We start from the raw sequence: 16,023 nt of genomic DNA, 5'->3' as shown, positions 1-16,023 counted from the left end.
GGAAGTGCAGCTTGCCCTGGCTCCAGAACTCTTGGCCTTCATTGTGGCAGGGTACATTCTTTCCCTGTATTATACACATGCCCCTGAGCGATGCAGAATGGATGCTCAAGTCAAAGGTTTATGAAAGGTTTGTAAGAGTTTAGAGCCAGCCTTTTTCTTTTCTTTTTTCTTTTTACATCCCACATCACGATATAATTTTGGCAAAAAGAGAGATTGGCTTGGGAAATGTGGTCATGGATATGGGCCCTGGCTTGTTGCTATAGCTCGTATTTCACCTCCTTGAAACTGTGTTTGGCTTGGTAGAGAAGATTGAAAAACACTGTCCTTTAGTATAGATGCTTCATTACACACTAGACGACCAGTTACAAAATAAAACAAAACAAAACAGATGCTACTCAGAGATGATTTCCTCACCTGCAGACCAGTATTTTATTGATGCAACGAGAATTCAAAATTGCACCAGTCTAAAGGACACTGGATTATTGTATTCCTCTTGGTTTCCTGACTGCTATTAAATCAATGTAGGCAATAAAATAAGAACCTCGCCTGTAAATTCTTTTCTCTGACAGTTCTGGGACTGATTAAATATTTGCATGGTTCAATTGCAGCCATGTACGATCAGATTCAAGGTCCAGGAATGCACTGAAATGCAACTCAACACTCTCGGATGCTGAATTTTCTTTATTCATTTGCATGTAAAAAAGAGAAGGAACATTAAATAAACACCTCAGAGATACCTGAGCAGATACACAATCAGCCCTGTATGATCAGATTCAAGCATAATTCTTTTCCTTTTCTTTTAAAAAGCCAAATGTATTCCAACAGAATCTTTCTCCATATCACCATACACATTATTTATACTAATTAAAACATTAAAATGAAAAGCATTTGTTGTTTGCGCAAGGGGGGGGGTCATGTTAATTAATGCTGTAACATGCATGAATTATCGTTCTTTTTCAAATAAAAAGGAATAAAACAGGGTCTTCAATGGCAATAGCAGATATAGGTTAGCAGAATTATTAGGTAAAGTGTTCATTATTCAATCATACATGAAGCTGAGCCCTGGCACTGTAACTGAGCTCTTGTGAACCCCTCTTATAATAAACCTTGCATAAATTTGTTTAGAGTTTAAAGGCAGAACTTTGCTGCCATATTCATTGAGGAAAAATAGAATAATTCTTATTGAGGTAAACTGAGGGTTGATACAACCCTCTGTCCTGACAGGTATCTCTACATTTGTGGTCCATCTGCACTATACATTTAATGCAGTATCATACCACTTCAAACACCCATGGCTTCCCTCAAAGAATCCTGGCAACTGCAGTTTGTTAAGGGTGCTGAGAGTTGTTTGGAGGCCTCATTCCCGTCACAAAATGACAATTCCCATAATTCTCTGGTAAGAGGAATTTTCTCTGTGAGGGGAATAGGCAGTCTCCTAACAACCCTCAGCACACTTAACAGACTGCAGTTACCAGGATACTTTGAGGGAAGCCAAGGCTGTTTGAAGTGCTTCAAATACTGCTTCAAATGTATAGTGCTGAATGGGCATTGTTTGTGTGAAGATCGTATCAACACAAAACTTTAGACAATTTCCAGTCACCCATTCTAAGCCTCTAGTTTTAAGTTTTCCACTGGGGGAAATCTGATGATATCAGTCTACTAGCAGAACAGACGTAATTGGTGAAATGGATTTCCCCGTTCTGCTTGCAGCTATTATGTGTACCCCAGGTATGCTCCAGAGGGTTAGGACATACAAGCAAAACACATTTTGGGGGAGATTGCAAGGGGGAGGAGATAATGGGTAAGTTCCTTTGGGACTTGCTTCCTAGTAAGCATGTTTAGGATTTCAGTCATAGAGACACTCATAGGCATGAGTATCTTTTATAAACTTTGTCATAACAGTAACAACTACCTTTTCCTGTGAATGATTTTACACTTCCTTTCAAAGGGCTACCCTTCAGTTCAGGACAAAAATCTGATGACAAAACAAAAGTTTGGTTGCATTGATGCATTAAGGTTCGGAAAATGTACACACCACAACGAAAGTCACAAAATTTGTTTGCATCCTGCCCTCAGTAACCAGCATGGTAGCTTGAATGGTATCATAGCTAGCCTCATACAGATAAATACACATGTGTTCTTTCTTTCTTTCTTTCTTTCTTCTTTTGGTAAACTGCCCTGGAAAATCTGCTGAAGGGCAGCATAGAAATAAATCAATAAATAAGTGAACAAATTTTGTGAAAGATCAGGTGCTGAAAACACCACCAAGTAAAAAAGCTTCGTAATCAAGCTTTGCTGTTTATGTATGTAGGACAGGACACCCCATTTCCCTCAGTTACAAAGGGCACACAAAAGATGAAAGGGAAGACAAGACAGGCATAAAAGAACTAATGAATTGTTTTATACCTTCCACTACATTGTTACAGACTTTTATTTCCCTTCAGCTTTAGCCATGCCTATGTTTTGACCACACTGGTCAGATGATAAGGATTAATTTGCTGTGACCTATTTGTTTTTAACCTTCATCTGACCTCTATGCTTTTCCATCCCCTTCTCTTACACTCTTGGTCATCCATGCAGTGAGGCCAAGAATAATTTCAAAGCAAAGCTCTCCCTTATACTTAATTTTATGACACAAGCCTTTAGTTCCTATGAAACTTTGCCCCTCAAAAGAGAGCCAATATTATGCTTCAAAGGATGTGCAAAACATATTACATAAGGTATGTGCAATACATTTGGCTATTCTGGCCAGGATCCTAGGATTCTCCAGGGCTCATGCTGTTATTACGTATACAGCATATCAATAATAATAAAACCAGAGGCCCTTCACAATGCTGCTCCTTTGAAGCAAAGGAGCAGCAACTCTCACACACAGGATCTGAGCCTGTGAGAAACAAATTCAGGGGGTAGGACAAGGAAGGAGGAGAGGCACTGGTGGGAAGAAAGAGACTTGGCAAGAAAGGTGTCCCCTACCTTCTCATGCAAAGATGCTGCTGCCTGCCAGGTGTCTCATTTTCACAGTTATTCAGCCTTCTTGCCTCTCCTTCCTGCCTGATGCTTCACCTTCTGACAGCCCAGGATGGCTCTGGGCTGTTCAACCTGACCTGTAGTAATCTGAGGCTGTCTCCACCGGACTGGAAGAAACCCAGATCCCTCCTAATAGGCTCATGTTGGCCTAGAATCTGGGCTTTGACTGATTCTGGGACACAACCCTAGTCTCTAGTTCACAAAACCCAAGAAGATAAGTCTGGATGTAAGGTATCTTAAGTTTTGCTTTTGGTTAATCAAGTCTTTGATATGTTCACATGTACATATACATATACATATATCTCTCTCGTTCTCACAGTACCTACTTTTCATGAGGGGAAATGTATTTTCCATGTTCCTTTGGCCACCTCACATGCCCCATGTTCATTATTCCATCTTATCTAAGCAAACAGATGCAGTGGTGCCCAAATAGCAGGGCACCTGATAAGAACTAGTTCCACACTGTAAAACTTCTCTGTGAAGGAACAGAACTTTCCTATTAACACACCTTTGCTTAAAAGGATATTCTGTCTGCGAAAGAGAGCCTGGTTTTGATTCCCTTTTGACTCTTGTTAAAATGGGTCTGTCTTATTAGTTTGGCATCACCTAATTCACACCCTGGGCTGGGCTGGGCTGGATGAATCCCTAGCCGGAATTAAGATTGCCGGAAGAAATATCAACAACCTCAGATATGCAGATGACACAACCTTGATGGCAGAAAGTGAGGAGGAATTAAAGAACCTTTTATTGAGGGTGAAAGAGGAGAGTGCAAAATATGGTCTGAAGCTCAACATCAAAAAAACGAAGATCATGGCTACTGGTCCCATCACCTCCTGGCAAATAGAAGGGGAAGAAATGGAGGCAGTGAGAGATTTTACTTTCTTGGGCTCCATGATCACTGCAGATGGTGGCAGCAGCCACGAAATTAAAAGACGCCTGCTTCTTGGGAGAAGGGCAATGACAGGCCTAGACAGCATCTTGAGAAGTAGAGACATCACCTTGCCAACAAAGGTCCGTATAGTTAAAGCTATGGTTTTCCCAGTAGTGATGTATGGAAGTGAGAGCTGGACCATAAAGAAGGCTGATCGCCGAAGAACTGATGCTTTTGAATTATGGTGCTGGAGGAGACTCTTGAGAGTCCCATGGACTGCAAGAAGATCAAACCTCTCCATTCTGAAGGAAATCAGCCCTGAGTGCTCACTGGAAGGACAGATTGTGAAGCTGAGGCTCCAGTACTTTGGCCACCTCATGAGAAGAGAAGACTCCCTGGAGAAGACCCTGATGTTGGGAAAGATGGAGGGCACAAGGAGAAGGGGGCGACAGAGGACGAGATGGTTGGATAGTGTTTTTGAGGTTACCAGCATGAGTCTGACCAAGCTGCGGGGGGCAGTGGAGGACAGGAGTGCCTGGCGTTCTCTGGTCCATGGGGTCACGAAGAGTCGGACACGACTAAACGACTAAACAACAACAAAAATTCACACCCACTTAGTCACCCTTCATTCCTTTCTAATCCCGCCAAATTTGACTTCCTTCTTCAGTGCCACTCCTCAAGGAGCCCAACTATGCAGCAGGAAAGTAACAAACATAGAGAGATGTGTACAGTAATAATGCATTCTGGCAGTAGGACAGTAGACTCAGCAACTTGCTTACAAGAGGCTAATAAACGTATGAAAACCCTAAACCCAGTTTATCAATGGTAAAAGGTAAAGGGACCCCTGACCGTTAGGTCCAGTCGCGGATGACTCTGGGGTTGCGGTGCCCATCTCTCTTTACTGGCCGAGGGAGCCGACGTACAGCTTCCGGGTCATGTGGCCAGCATGACTAAGCCACTTCTGGCGAACCAGAGCAGCGCACGGAAACACTGTTTACCTTCCTGCCGGAGCGGTACCTATTTATCTACTTGCACTTTGATGTGCTTTCATAATAAATAAATAAATGATAGATATAGATAGATGATAGATAGATAGATGATTGATAGATAGATAGATAGATAGATAGATAGATGGTTGATAGATAGATGATAGATAGATAGATGATAGATGATGATAGATAGATAGATAGATAGATAGATGATAGATAGATAGATATAGATAGATGATAGATGATAGGTAGATAGATAGATAATTTGTATCCAACACTTCTGTTTCGCTCATGCAACAGACATTTGCCCATGCAATGAAATTTCTCCCTCGTCTTCTCTCTGCTACAGTCTCCTGTGTACCCACAAAATCTGCTCCAGAGGATTAGAGGACCCTCTGGAGTAGATTTGAGGGGTGCATGAGGAGAAGAGCGGAGAGGGAAGTTAGATTGTGCAAGCAGGACACTGCTCATGCAGCATTAGATACAATTTCTTCTTGTTGTTTCATATACTTATCTACTGCTTAAAACTAAAGCAGTATCTAACATGCAGTCCTGAGCAAGAAAGGCTAAAAGCTTCATCTTCTTCCACTGCTAGGGACAAGGCTTTGCTTTTAAATAAGGTCTGAGAAAGTGATCTGAGGCCCACCTCAGGCTTGCATTCTTTAAAGCTCAAGTAATTAATCTGGGACTATTCTCCCTGAGGTAACAAATTAGCACTTCTGGTTACACTCTAGTGCCATTTAGAATCAAACTTCACCCTCAGGCTTGGGGTGTGGATGTCTGTAATCTACTTGTGACATTGTTTAATCACCCCAATTAGAAGTTCAAAAGAGCGGCTAAAGGAATTGCCTTACCCTAAACAGTTTACTTAGAAGATCCAGTTCGCTGTGCTCAACTGGATCTCTTCACGGGTCAGTTTTGATTGCAGCCTCTGCATGTCAATAGTTTAATTACCAAGTGCTAATGAATGCTGGTTTGTCTCTTTTTAATAAATAAAACTCCAAACTGCCCTGCCAAGGCACTGAACAATATTACAAATGAGCCGGAAAAATAGTCACGGGTTTAAAAATAATTATCTAAATCACAGTAAGAATGATATAATAAAGCACTAGCCGAGGAGGTATCATGTGATATTTGCAAGCTAAAAGTTGTAAAATATTAAAAATTACACAGATAGATAGATTGTTTTAGTGCTGTAGGGTAGATGTGCTGGAGAGCCTATCCAAGGAGAATGTGTCTTAATTGCAGTGCTACCCCCTAAAAGTCAGATTATTTCTTCTTGAAGGTGCAGATTATTTCTTCTTGAAGGCGACTCCCTCCTGCAGACCTTAGGTACTGGACAGCTTTGCATGGGAGAAAACAGGCTCATCCATATTGAGCCCAAGCATCTAAAAGCTTGAAAAGTAACAATTAGCAACTTGTACTGAACCAAAAGCAAACTGCAAAATTGAGCAGGTGAGCAACAGTTGGCTCAATATTCTGTTTGTGTCAGACTCCCATCAAAAGCTAGCTGAAGCTTCCTGTTTTCAAGGGCTGTCTTGCATTTCATATATTGCACTGGTCTATGCAAGGGGTTACATGAATAACTATGACCAGATCTCTCTTAGAGACAGAAAAGTGTATTCAGTTTCTCAAGTGTGACTGATTAAAAGCATTGAAAGCATTCCTAGGCAGAGCTGCAACTGGGCATCTGGGAAGAAAGCCAGAAGGCCATGAAGCCCTATGAAGAAGTTTTATTTTAATAATAATAATAACTTTCTTTTTTCCTGGGCAAGAGAGATGCCAGAAGTGCTAGCATGTTTTTAGATGCTTTTTATAAAACAAATGACTGCATGTTGTTAAAATTAAGTGGGCTTTAATTATAATTATAACACCCTACTCAAACTTTCAGACCAAAGATACACTATGGGTGAAGATGTGTGGTTGTTTCACCCAGTGTTATGGTTTTTTTTAAAATGCAAAGCAGCCACAGGTGGCTTAATGTTGAACAAAAAGCTGGTGAGAGAGAACAAATGCTTTACTTGGGCAGTCCAGAGGATGGCAAAATGAGAACAGTCCTTTTCAGTTGTGGCTACTTGGGGAATGCTCTCCCCATGGAGACTTGCCTGGCCTCATCTTTAAGCACCAGGAAAAAACACTCTTTTTAAATCCAGCCTTTGGCTTTTCATTGTCTACCCTTTTTGCACAGGTGGGATGTTTTGATCTAGGTTTTTTGTCTTTTAGATGGTTTTTTAATGCCGGTTTTAATATATGTATGCATTTGTTTGCTTGCTTTAAATGTTGTAAGTCACTTTGTGCTGTCATGGCAAAAAAAATGACTGATATATTAACAACAACAACAACAACAACAACAACAACAACAACCACAGTCCTTTCTTTGGTGCTATTTGCTCATTCAAAATTACCTGAAGCTGCTTTTCTCTTTGAGAGAGTAAAGAGAGTGTAGGGGTCCTTTGCCTTTTCTGCCAGAGGTGGAAACACAGCTGGGGGCAGGGGCAAGTGTACACATGGGTGGCAAGGGCAAAAACCCATCCTTTTCCTCCTGCTGATCCCCTGTTCAACCTGAAGTCATGCGTAATACAGTCGTACCTTGGAAGTCAAATGGAATCAGTTTCGGAAGTCTGTTCAACCAATCGGAAGCTGTGGAAGCCCCATTGGACGTTCAGCTTCCAAAAATAGTTCACAAACCGGAACAGTCACTTCTGAGTTTGCAGCATTCGAGAGCCAAAACTTTCAAGAACTAAACTGTTTGAAAAAAGGTACGACTGTACTGAATTTGGTCTATAGGTAGTCATTTGGGACCTCTTTTTTTTTTACTACAAACTTTTTTTTTACTACAAACAAATGCAGTTGTATATGTTCTGAATTTTAGAGTCCATTGTGATTTTAAAAAGTGTCATCTGCAGTAATAATCTGTATAGATTAGGACCACACTATTTGCTTATGCAAATAGTGACAATTTTTTTTGTGTCTCTTGGAAGGTGTATTAGGGAAGAAATGAAGGAACAACCCCTTGCTCTTAAAAACCGCATGCTCTCAGCACATCTTCAGATGTAAATCACGTGTTGCACTGGGCCAGGGAAAGTCCACTGAAAGGCATTGCATCCATAGTCACAACCTGTTTAACTGGAATTTGTGAGAACAAAATTATTCTGGAAATAATATACAGAAACACACACACACACAACCAGTCAAAGCTGTGGCCATGAATAATCTGAACAATCTGCAAGGGCTTCCGGTCTGTGGCTAATGGGATGTTTCACCAAGGCTTTGTCACCATGGCAAATACTTTATAATACATAAACATGTGCCGGGCTGAAAATCCACCCACTCTTGCTGAAAGATGGCCAGGTTTTGTAAATCTGCATTCCAGCTACCCTGCTGACTTTTGAGATAAGCCCTTTCAATCAACATTCCATGTGTTTAAGAAAAATGTGTGAAAAGTACAGTTTAGAAGAACATGCATGCTTTTTTATTTTTACAGCTCAAGTTTTCATGTTTTCATGGGAGAACCTGGTTTTTAAACACACACACACACACACACACACACACACACACACACTTCTCCAATGGTTCTGTATTTTCTCCTTTGTTTTTTCCTAGGGACAAGCTGGGAACACTTTGCCAAGTTTCTAGTTTCTGATTTTTAGCTTTGGCAGGTGTTATATGAATACTCCAGTTTTAATGAGATTTTCTTGAGGTTTCTGACTGTTCCTTTATGGATACGTTTAGAAGACCAGGTACTTCAATTAAACCCACCCCCTCCCTGCTATATTAGCAGGGCTGCAGAACTATTTTTAAAGTCCATTTTATGATGTATCGCTTTAAAAGGGATCAAATGCGTGCAAAATTTTAAATTACAAGTAAAAGAATTGACAGAACGAAAGTAGACTCCTGTCCCACCTAGCCATTTAAGGACTGGGTTGCGTGAATGACATCTCTAGCTTTGAATGACATTTGGATGTTTGATGCTGGGGGTGGGGGACCCGGTGGTGGAATGAAAGAGTTCTGTATAAGGGAAACATCACAGAGCTTTTGAAGACAAAAAGTGGCTCGCTGTCACCTCTAGGAATCAGTATCTTGCAGTCTTGTGGAATGTGAGAGGTTTTTATAGTCCATTAACAAGTGGAGTGTCACAGCTTCCCCACCCCTGATAAAGTTAGTATCCTAACTCAGACCTACAGCTGTGGGAGCACTCATAAACCAATGGCAAATCAACAACGCTCCCCAATGTTATTTCCCATAGACAAAGCCAGAAATGTGGGTTTCAGTTTCAAGTTCTGTTAGAAATTTGAGTCACTAGGATCTGTGGGTGCTCGGTGCTTTTTAACAGTTTCCTGGGTTTTTACTGCCAGACTGGTTAATCTTTATAAAAAGTGTGTCACGCTGCTGACTTTGCCAGCATGAGAGAGGAATGTGCTATGATGTTGTTGCCTGGGATATCTAATGATGCATCAAACTTGTCAGACATGCCATCAGCTGTAAACAAAAAAACAAAAACCTAGACTGGGAAGCACAAGAAAAATTCCTAGACCTACAGAGACACATGGGAGAGAAGGGGTGTCCAGAGGCACAAGCTCTGGAGAAAATCCCATTAACCCACTTTCTCAGACCCATAACCCAATAGTGCCAGAACAAAAATGGCTGCCATGGGCAACAAAACAAGAGGTGCCAGTACTTCACCCCTTTCAACATTTCTCTGATGAAAATAGGGACATCCTATTCCATCCCCTCCAAAATTTCTCCGGTGAAAATAAGGAAAGCAGCACTATTGGGGAAAGCAGCACATTCTGTGATGAAATCAGAAGCCGGGACGTACTTTGTAATTTTGGGTCTGTCCCTGGAAAATCAGGACACTTGGAGGGTATGGTACTCCATACCAGTAAATTACCATCACTCACAAAAAGCCCTGCCCATAACTGTTTTCTGGAACATATTGAAATATTTCTGTTCATTAAAATGCACTAACTGTGAGAATAGCCATTCTACATTAAAAGCCTGACCAAGTCAAATGCTTAGCCTTTCAGGAAGTTTGCTGCCCTTTGTTCTTGGAATGCTTAGCTTTATATTTTCAAAGGCATGTCCAATATGCATTCATCTGGGTTCTTCTAATAACATGTTGGAAGAGCAGGCTGGCCCTACTATTAGGTAGAGTGAGGCATCAAATGGGGGGGGGGCGAGCGAGTGGCAGGGAGATGTTGGATGACAACACTCTTTTGTGCTGCCTAGAATACCCTAAACACCCATAGCTCACCTGCTTCCCTCAGGTGTGATGGGGGATATTGACCCATTGCCAGTTGAAATATGATTCATCAGCCAGTTCAGTCAGCTTTTATACATGGACTGAAGAGGACCACCATCTTGTCACTGGCCTCAGCCAGCTACATTTATTAAGCCTGTGAAAGAGAACGAGTCACCAAAAATAAAACCTATTACAGTGGTACCTCGGGTTAAGTACTTAATTCGTTCCGGAGGTCTGTACTTAACCTGAAACTGTTCTTAACCCCGAAGCACCACTTTAGCTAATGGGGTCTCCTGCTGCTGCCGCACTGCCGGAGCAAGATTTCTGATCTCATCCTGAAGCAAAGTTCTTAACCTGAAGCACTATTTCTGGGTTAGCAGAGTCTGTAACCTGAAGCGTATGTAATCTGAAGCGTATGTAACCTGAGGTACCACTGTACATAATGTAGAAGAGTATGCAGTGGGGAGGGGGCCTGGACCTACATAACTACATCCACTTTGACCAGTTAGTCTATTTCTGCAATTCTACACACACTTGCAATGGAGTTCAGAGCTATTTACTTCCAACAGGCTTACAAGTGTATTGCACCAGGTCTTGCTGAACTGAAAAGGGTCTCTGGAGCATATTTCAGAAAGATACTGCCCACTTGCCTTGTTGTGGGGAGCAATCTTTTATTTCCAGTAACAGGAGGATGATAGCAATGGCACAGACAGTGCAAATAAGCCAGGAAGAAAAGTGTTTTGCTCAAATGTTTTAGGAGACAAAGCCTCTCATTTGGGGAAAGTCCTCAGTACATTGGTTTTGCTCACCCATGTGGTCAGATTGCTATACAGTGGTACCTCGGGTTAAGTACTTAATTCATTCTGGAGGTCCATTCTTAACCTGAAACTGTTCTTAACCTGAAGCACCACTTTAGCTAATGGGGCCTCCTGCTGCCGCCGCACCGCCAGAGCACGATTTCTGTTCTCATCCTGAAGCAAAGTTCTTAACCCGAGGTACTATTTCTGGGTTAGCGGAGTCTGTAACCTGAAGCGTATGTAACCTAAAGCGTATGTAACCCGAGGTACCACTGTAACTGGGTTTGAAAGAATTTCCTCCCTCTCTTGAATCTTATAAGCTGTCAGCTAGGAACAAAGTTTCCTGCAATGCACCAAGGATCATGGAAATCAACTCTCTATTTTTCTTTTGTTTTAAAAATGGGCTCCACAGTCTTTAGAGGTCAATAGAATCTGAAACATATCACAAAATCGGTCCTTTCTGTTTAAGAAGATACATACACCAGATGGCACCCGCACAATTTACTGTTCTGCTTTGGCCAAAAAAATCCCTGCATTGAAATTCCTAATGATAAATGGCCTTTGGGAGCAAGAGAGACTCAAAACTAGGCCATTCTGAGTCATATTTTATAGACCTTTACTATGAATTTGAACTTAGGAAGCACAAATACCAGTGCAGTGTGTGTTGTCTGCCTGCAATTATAAATTGGATTGTTGGGTGATAGGGACAAATTTCCCCCACTAAAGAAAGCTTATGGGAAATTAACATTTCCTTTGCAGCACAGCGGTTTCTTCTAAGAACAAGATTATTAGTGTACAACAGGAAGCAAGTTACTCTTGCCTAGAACATTTAGGCCATCTCGAATATTTAAATCAATTTGACCACTGCATTGAAATATTCATTTCCTAATGGTGTAGTGCATGAAATCTGAGGGCTACTCGTGTTTTCCAATAAATGGAAAGCATGCTAAAAGCTTTCATACAAAGAACATCTGGTGATATAAGTTACCCCCCTCTAATACTAATTTTAACAGCTCCCAAATGTGGGTAGAAATACTACTTTTTATACTTTGTTTAAAGTTCATTTCCTGTCCCTAGGATATTTATTGACCCTCTAATGCCGGCCATTTCCACTTTCCACTTTTCCTGTGAGTCTTATACTCATTTTCATTGACTTCATTCCATTCTTGACCTCTTTTCCCCTCAAGAAAATTAAACACAGCCCAAGACATGTTGGACACCAATTAGTTTTACAGCTCTTCTTACCTCCCCTCTGACTGCATTCTTTAGTTCATTGAATCCACCCATAATGTTACGCTTCAAACCTGCAGAGACAGGGAGGGAAATATAACCACACTGCAAAACGCAGATAATTAAAAAGGCTTTTGGGTAGCAGAAACAAAATTCTGATTGAAAGGGAGGTGCGGAGGGAAGGCTGGAAACAAAGTCGTGAGGTAAAGTTGTTTACGTTTTCCTTTCTTTAAAAAATGCACACTAAAGGGGGGGGGGAGTAGTGTCTAACAAGAAGCAATATTAAACCCATCGATACAAAAACAAAGCAAAACAAACAAATGAACCTTGGTCTCTCAACTTTTATATTTGTAGGGAAATAAATGTTTGTTATATTTGAGAAAAGGTTTTGTTTTGTTTTTACTTCTTTTTAAAGGCACTATTCACTTTTACAGTCATAAATTCTTATCATATGCTAGTCCAGGGGTACCCAATGTGCTGCCCCACAGATGATGTTGGGCTCATAGAATCATAGAGTTGAAAGGGACACCAAGTGTCATCTAGTCCAACCCTCTGCAAGGCAGAAATCTCAACTAAAGCATCCATGACAGATGGGCATCCAACCTCTGCTTAAAAGCTTCCAGTGAATGAGAATCCACAGGTTCCCAAGGGAGACCATTCTACAGTCAAACAGCTCTTACTGTCAGAAAGTTCTTCCTGATGTTTTGTCAGAATTTCCTTTCTTGTAACTTGAAACCATTGTTTCGAGGAAAAAAACAACTTGTTCCCTCTTCCACGTGACAGCCGTTAATATATTTGAAGATGGCTACCATATCCTCTCAGTCTCCTCTTTTCCAGGCTCAACATACCCAGCTCCTTCAACCATTCCTCATAAAACTTAGATTCCAGACACTTGATCATCTTAGTTGCCCTCCTCTGCACACGTTCCAGCTTGTCAACATCCTTCTTAAATTATGGTGCTCTGAACTGGACACAGTATTCCAGGTGCGATCTGACCAAGGCAAAAGAGTGTGGTATTATTACTTCCCTTGACCGTGACACTATACTTCTGTTGAGGCAGCATCTGTATGCTGCTGCATCACATGTTGACTCATGTTAAGCTTCTGTTCTACTAAGACCCCTAGAACTTTTCACATGTACTATTGGAAAGTCAGGTGTCCCCCAATTTATATTTGTGCAGCTGGTTCTTCCTGCCTAAGTGCAGAACCTTACGTTTGTCCCTATTGAAATTCATTTTATTAGTTTGGGCCCAGTTCTCCAAGCTGTTAAGGTCATTTTGAATCCTGATTCTGTCTTCTGCAGCATTAGCTACCCCTCCCAGTTTGCTGTCACCTGCAAATTTGATGAGCATCCCCTCAATTCCTTCATCCATTTCCTTCATCCACAACTCCCATCAGCCCCAACCAGCACGACTACAGTAATGGTCAGGGATAGGGATGAGAGAGAAATGTGATTCAATTTGCATTCACAGCTGAGCTTGCAAAATTTGTACTTTCCAGAACAATATAAAAAACAAAACATAACCATCCTTCAAAATTTGCACTGTGTACAAAAATGCAGATATCAAAATTATTATGATATAGATTGGGAGAGGGAGAATTTTTGCTATATTCTAGTGCAAACCTAAAGCAAAGCAGCGATAGTGTTCTTCCTGATTCACCCAACAGTATCAGCATACTCCTTCTGAATGCTGGAAGTACAAATGTTTACCAGTACGAATTAATGTTTACAGATTACTTAGCTACTGCAGTTAGAGCCAGAATTTCTAAAAATCAGCCATTAGACAACATGCAAAACTAGGCAGGTTTATTGTGACAGAGCTTCCATTTAAATCAATGGAGCTATCTTCCAAATAAATGTGCTTAGGATTGATTACTCAGTGCTTACTGATGACTCGGCATTCACATAGTTTCATTTGGAGGTGAACTGAAAGCAAAACAGCTTGAAAAATCTTAGTCTAATGCTAAGTGTTCCTTGAATTCTGGTCAGTGCTCTTTTCCATTAATCCAGGAACAGGGATTAACAGCTGTGGTCCTCCAGATGGTGTTAGATTTCCCATTGATTGCAGCCAGAATTGATATCCGAGATATTGATGTAGACTAAATGTCTTTGAGGACCATATTCTCTCCAAGCAATGCTGGTTAGAGAAACTAAGGACAGGAAGTTGAGCACAAAAGTGTCAAATTTAGATTTTATAATCTCCAAATGGAGAAATATTTATCCCTTAGTTCACATGAATTTAGAAACTGGATCTTCAACCATGATGTCAACCAAGACAGAGCATCCATTATCACTGCCAATTATTCTTAGGTACCCTCAAATTAAGGACACCATTTAAGGCCTCACTACCTTGAGACACTGAATTTTCCACTATTACTGTATTTTTTGCTCTATAAGACTCACTTTTTCCCTCCTAAAAAGTAAGGGGAAATGTGTGTGCATCTTATGGAGCGAATGCAGGCTGTGCAGCTACCCCAGAAGCCAGAACAGCAAGAGGGATTGCTGCTTTCACTGCGCAGCAATCCCTCTTGCTGTTCTGGCTTCTGAGATTCAGAATATTTTTTTTCTTGTTTTCCTCCTCCAAAAACTAGCTGCGTCTTGTGGTCTGGTGTGTCTTATGGAGCAAAAAATACAGCACATAGATGCCCTCAGCATACTTATAGGAGAGATGCCTACTATAGGAGAGATGTTCATATGGCACAAAAATGCATTTATGGATGTCATCAGGTTGAGAACATCATGCAGTATTTCTTGATTTGCCCTTTATATACCATGTCCAGAATATATATATATATCTCCTATCTTTTATTGGCCTTCTCAGATCAATTCCCCCCAGGAAGTGATAGTTGAACTCATACCCAATAAAATTAAACATCTGGTAGCCAAATTTGTTCTGGCAGCTAAGAAAGTTTGCTGCAGTTAGGTTAATGCATTGCAACTTTAAATTGTTATGCCGTAAATTTTTATGTTGTAGACTTTTATGCTGTAGAACTTTATAGACTAATGCTGTGTGATTTTAGAGGAATGCCTTGGTTTTCCCCTCTGCTGTTCATTGTTAAGTCCTTTGGCTATATACAGTAAACTGAATTGAAATTGAAATTGGTGTTAAATTCCAACTCCCATCAGTTCTAGCCCACATGGTCAATGATCAGGGATGAAGGGAGCTGAGTCCAGCAACATCTGGAGTGCCACTGATTTCTCATTGCTGCATCGATCCATCTCCTTCCTTTCCTTCAGGTCAAAACACGGATGTTCACAGTTAATCTTAAACAGATGAACTGTATTTTTAGTATGATAAATGGAACTTGCCAAAAGTTCTCAAATGATGGTCCAGTGGGACGTGATCCAGGTGAATTATTCAGATAGCTATGATGGATGTCAGCATTCTAAATTAAGAGGCTTTCGTTAAATCCTGTATTGTGAATCAGAAGGAGAATGACAAAAAAATATTAGTGTGTGAGCAAGGATATTGTTGGGTGAAGACATTTCCCACACTAAAGCTTTAAAAAAATGTTTGCCTATGGCAGTATTCAAAGAATATAAACACCTTTCATTCATGCTTAGTCCCCTAAGGGGGAGGTTATTGTTTTGCTGTTTTATTTTACTTATTTACTTGTTTTTATCCTGTATTTTATTCTGTGAACCGCCCTGAGTTCTTATGATGAAGTGTGGTATATAAATCTAATCTAATCTAATCTAATCTAATCTAAATAAATAAATAAGCAAGCCACTGTAACAATTTGGGGAAGAAGAAGACAGTCAGTGCAATTTGGAAAGAATGAGTTACAATTCAAGAAAAAGATTGGTCCAATGACACGAAGCAAGGTGGAATCATTTAATCATTACACTTTAATGGTCGAAATTTCT

General features: G+C 40.7%; 1 long non-coding RNA gene across 2 annotated transcripts; it reads right to left on the bottom strand.

Moving 5' to 3' along the window:
• Positions 1-420: 420 nt before the first annotated feature.
• Positions 421-15,569, bottom strand: LOC307220449. Of its 2 annotated transcripts, none has more exons than XR_013840881.1 (3): positions 15,466-15,569; positions 12,172-12,230; positions 421-679 (listed from the first exon to the last, which is right to left on the bottom strand). It is a non-coding gene; the product is annotated as an uncharacterized lncRNA (long non-coding RNA). The 2 variants fall into 2 exon arrangements; XR_013840882.1 differs by lacking the exon at positions 421-679 and adding an exon at positions 5,949-6,282.
• Positions 15,570-16,023: the final 454 nt, after the last annotated feature.

The sequence above is a fragment of the Podarcis cretensis genome (genome assembly GCF_951804945.1).
Source record: "Podarcis cretensis genome assembly, chromosome: 1".
NCBI lineage: Eukaryota > Metazoa > Chordata > Lepidosauria > Squamata > Lacertidae > Podarcis > Podarcis cretensis.
Note: the sequence above shows the minus strand (reverse complement) of the source record. Positions and strands in the feature narration are given on the sequence as shown.